A 5,420-nucleotide genomic window follows, 5' to 3' on the forward strand; every position below is an offset into this window, starting at 1 on the left:
ATCGCTAGTGGGTTCAGAGTCAGAAAGAGATAGAACTTGGAAAGAATCCCTGAAGTGCTAGTTGTTAAGCCCGGAACTTTTTTTTTAAGCCCAGAACTTTTTAATAAGACACCCAGGGTGACTTATTTGAGGCACTCCTGTCTGCTCTACAACTTCCCCTGGGTAAAATGTGGCTGGGGTTTCCCTAACTTGGAAGAACTTTGTAATGATCAAGGAACTACAGATATTGCTCATTGTCCTTGATAGATTGGAGAAAGGCAAGGCTTTATTACAGAACTCTTGAGCATTCTTTAGAACCCTCAGCTAAGTAGAAGTGGCTCAGGACTTCACTTGGAGCTCTTCAAAGACATGTTTCAGCTTAGCTGAATTTATCAGTTCTAATAGTTTTGGGGGTGAATTCTTAGGGTTTTCCCTCTATATAATATCATGTCACCTACAAATAGAGACAGTTTTACTTCTTCCTTTCTGATTTGGATGCTTTTTATGTCTTTTTGTTCACTAATTGCTCTGGCTAGAACTTCTAATACTATGTTTAATGAAAGTGTCATGAGTGGGCATCGTTGTTTTGTTCCTCATCTCAGAGGAAGAACTTTGTTTCTTACCGTTGAGCATGATGCTAGCTGTGGGCTTGTCATATATGACCTTTCTTAGATTGAGAAACATTCTCTCTGTGCCCAGTTTGTTGGCAGTTTTTGTTATGAATGGATTTTGAATTTTGTTCAGTGCTTTTCATGGATCTGTCGAGATGATCATACAGTTTTTAACTTTCATTTATGTGGTGTATCATATTAATCTTCTTTGACTGTTGTTGAAGTGGTGTGCTTCTGGCCACATCTTGCCTGTTCTACATATCTAATTTTATATATTTGAATGAAACCTTTCACACATATGGCTGCCAGGTGCATATAATTATTATAATACTCGGCAAGGTTAAAGAGGCAGCCAGAGAAGGCCTGATCCTCAGAAAGTTGTGGAGTTGGTTCGGAGAACACAGTTCCTTTCGGAGCAAAACAGATGGATAACAACAAAGGAATTTACTCAATATCATTAAAATAAATTCACCTTGGGAGGCTGAGAGTAGTTGATAGTCATGCTCTCATGTTCTGTTTCCAAACTTGAGTCAGTTTTTCAACCCAGAAACCACTGACTGAAGAAATGGACTGAGCAAGACACCAGTCCTGTCCCCAGAAGGACACGCAACACATGTTAAATACACGTGGTAATGATTCCCCTAGCCCTTCCCCAAAGGGACTTGCCTCGAGGTACTTGAGTAATTGCACTGGGATAAAGGTAAGAATACCCAAATATTTGTTGGACACAAGGTCTGAATTGACATTGATACCTGGGATCCAAAGTACCTTGTATAATGGGGGGGGGGGGGTGTGCCAACCAGCTAATGAATGGAGTCCTGGCCAAGGTTTGGCTCACAGGGGGTCAGCAATGTCATTTGTTTAGCCTCTGAATATTTTATTAGAGAATATTCAGTACTTCATAAAATCCCTCACATTTTGTCCCTGACCTATAGTATATAAGAATCGTTATAATGGAGATGAGAAGAAAGTTAAAAGCCCAAGTAGGAATTTCCAAAACTGACTCTATCACTCAGGCAAATAAATCAAAAACAATATCTTACCATGGGGTAGTGGTGGAGGGGGTGGTGGTGATGGAGGAAATATTAAGTACCTAAAAGCTCATTGATTCCCATCATCTGGTTGAGAAAGACAACCGTTGGCTACAACTGCACTAAGTCACAGGCTCAGCTGCAGTTGAAGTGCCAAATGTGGTATCCTTTCCATTGCAAATGAACATAGTCTTGAGTCCCTAGTAGGCAGACATTGGTTGGGTAGATGCATAATTTCCATCCCTGTTAGGAAAGTAAAAGATCAGAAACAGTGTGTATTCACAGGGAAAAGATTATAGTATACCTTTGTGATTTTACCTCATAGCTGTTTAAACTTTCTTGTCCTTTGTCATCCTATAATTTGAAGAGGATGCCACAGAGAACGTCACTTTAATACATTATATCAATGATAATGTTTTTATTAGACCCTATGAGCAAGAAGTTACTAGCACATTGGACACTTTGATAAGATACACATGCTCCCTAAAGAGTAGGAGAGATATCCTAGGAGAGATACCCTAAGATTAAGGGGCCTTCTCACATCAGTAACATTTTTAGAATTCCATTGGTCAGAGGGATTCCAGGATGTAGCTTCTGAAGTAAAGGACAAATGATTGCAGCCTGAGCTTCCCAAACATGAAGAAGGAAGCATAATGTCTAGGAGGCCTCTTCAGATCTTGGAGGCAGTATATTCCCCCTGGAATATATTTAGGTACTTCCACACAGTGGCATGAAAGGGTGCCAGCTGTGAGCAGAAAAGGGCTCTGCAGTCATATAGCCTGGGAGGTTCAAAGGTTCTGGAGACTTTAATTGAAGGAAAGCTGGAGTTTATGGCAAGCACCAATAGGAAATCACAACTGAGGCCTTGGGGGTTTTAGAGTAAGGCCATGCCAGCTTCACTGGAGAATTACATATTGTATGAAAAGTGAAAATAGTTCATTTTATGAGATGATGTATGAGAGAGGAAGTACCTGACCATGGGGCAAAATCTTCATGTGGTTACAACTGGCAGTCTGGAGTTGGGATTCTTTCAGACCCATCAAGTCATAACTTAGAGCAGGTGTGCCGTAATCCGTGGTAAGATGGGACTGGTCCATCCAGGGTTGATTAAGAGCAGGACCTGAGGACTCATGGGAATTGCATCAGCAGGCAGCATGGACCCCACGGCATCCGTCACTGCTGTTCTCTCTCTCAGGTCATGCCTACAGGTGTATGGGCCATCCCTTACAGCCAGTTGTAAAAAGGAGGAAAAACCCAGACTTGTTCATAGACTAGCTGCTTCTGTGGGTGCAAGCTGAAAATAGATGGCATTTAAAGTCAAACACAGGGAAAATCTTTACAATGGGCAGAGATTCAAGTGGTGACCTAGTCTACCCCTGTGTGTGGAAAGAGAAATGGCATGAATTTAGAATATATGTGGACTCTTGAGCAGTGAAAAATGACTTGACTGGCTGTTAAGGGGTTTGTGGAGACAAAGATTGGACGATCAAGCGAAAGGGGTAGAGACATGTGGCATATGGGAGTGGGCATGAAGTGTAGGCATCTTTGTATCTCATGTTAATATCACCCCAGTGCTGGCACAGTGGGTTTATGAGTAGAAGGTCTATGGGGGCAGGGATGAAAGCCATGACTGGGCTCAATAATATGGACTTCTATTCATTTAAGTTGTTCTAGTGTTTCTGCTTTTGCCTGAAGTTCAACTTGTCAGAAATAGACTAATAGTGAGCTCCTGCTACAGCACCTTGAAGAGACCAAGCTGGCACTTGATGACAACTTGATTATGCTTGACACAGTAGCAGATGTGTTCCAGGTATGAGTTTGTCTTTCTTGCTCACACCATCGCAATGTGAGGATTTCATTTATTGGCATGGCATCTTACATACTTTCATGTTACAGTAGGGGACTGACTTTATAGCTGAGGTATGGTAGTGAGCCCATAGTCAGGTTGTCTGTGGTCTTAATTCATACCCAATCACCCAGAAGCTTCCTCAATGGTAAGAGTATTGGAATGGTCTGTTAAAGACATATGCGCTCTTTCTTCAGTCGTGTCTGACTCTCTTGCGACCCTGTGGACTGTAGCCCATCAGGCTCCTCTGTCTGTGGGATTCTCCAGGCAAGGACATTGGAGTAGATTGCCATTTCCTCCTCCAGGGGATCCTCCCAACCCAGGGATTGAAGCCACGACTCCTGCATTGGCAGGCATCTGCTCTTTACTGCTGAACCACCCAGGAAGCCTGTTAAAGGGACAGCTGTAGCATTAGCTTAGCAGTGTGGAGGTAGTATTTTTGAGGATGGGATATCATCCAGGATATAGTATATACTTTGAGTTCAGATTTATATGGTGCTATGTTTCTGATAAAAGAATACATGGGTGTGGGAACCAATAGACAGAAGCAGGAGTGGCCCTACTTACCAGTGTTCCTCTTGTGTCCCTCTTGGAATTTGTGCTCCCCATCTGAGTAATTCCTGTTGAATTATAAGCTGCAGTTATCACTTAGCCCCTCCCTTTGGGTTCGTTGTATCAAGAGACCAGCAGACAAGGAGGCACCATCCCAGTAGGAGTAACTGACCCTGATGCCTCTTTAATAAAGAACGTGCACCCCCAGTTGGTGTCAGCTTCACCTAGGAATCCTGAAGATTCCTGTGGGGTCAGTTATGTCCACAGGCACTCCTTAGAAAACCTCCTGTATGCTAAACTCAGAGTTTACTTCCTGTGGGAACCCAACCTGTGATGAGTTGCCTTTAAGGTTCTCAGCTTTTATAGTTTAAATGAACTAATACAGAGAAGAGTATGGGATTACTATTAGGGGCAACTAATATGATCTCTGGGGAGCCTCAAAGAGTTATTGAAAAAAAAGAAAATATTTAGCTCTTCAAAGTAAAAGATGTTTGTTAACAATGAGAACAAACTTTTTGAAATGAGTATATGAGCACTTTGAAAATAGGTATTTGTCCATTGTTACCTGAGTTTACTACTGAAAACATGTCACTGTAAAAACCCTCATATTTAACAAATGGAATTTTCTATCCTGTTTACCAATTTTTTATTAACTGTCTGCCTACTGGTAAGCATTGAAATTTCCCTTGTATCTGAATTTTCTCTAAATTATTGCCTAGTGATCAAAGGCAGTCTTTCATGTTTCGAAACTTATCTACAATTCATTGTCACCCCTTTTCTCATTTCTTGATACCAAATTAGGGATTTTCTTAAACTACTATTTTCTACAAAATATTTGTGCTATGTCTTAGTTGTGGCATTTGGGATCCTTAGTTGCAGCATGTGGGATCTAGTTCCCTGACCAGGGATGGAACCCAGGCCCCCTGCATTGGTGCATGGAGTCTCAGCCACTGGACCACCAGGAAAGTCCTCCAAACTAGGGATGAAAGAATTAATTTTGGAAGAAAGTATTTCCAAAGGTAAGAAAAATTCTTTCATTTCATAAGCTAGCCTGGTTAAGTTTTTTTCCTGATAACTTCTAATGAGCTACAAATAACTCCTCAGTGCCAGCATCCCAGCATGGGCCATCAAGTTCACCTTCGAGTGTCAATGTTTCTGGTAATAATGATTTCTAGAACTCAAGACACCGAAATACATTTTTTGTGTTTTGTATGAAAATGAGGTTTTTAAAAGCAATGTTATGGAAATCTATTTTAACAGACAATACATACAACCAGTGTACCTGATTTATAATGCTAAATTTTCATATTCTCAAAATTTCACTTGAAATTAGTCTTCACTGACATAAAGCAAATTCACTATTCATAATAATTCTTAGAAAACAATTATGAACACTGTATG

This window comes from Cervus elaphus, chromosome 18 (assembly GCF_910594005.1).
Source record: "Cervus elaphus chromosome 18, mCerEla1.1, whole genome shotgun sequence".
NCBI classification, from domain to species: Eukaryota; Metazoa; Chordata; class Mammalia; order Artiodactyla; family Cervidae; genus Cervus; species Cervus elaphus.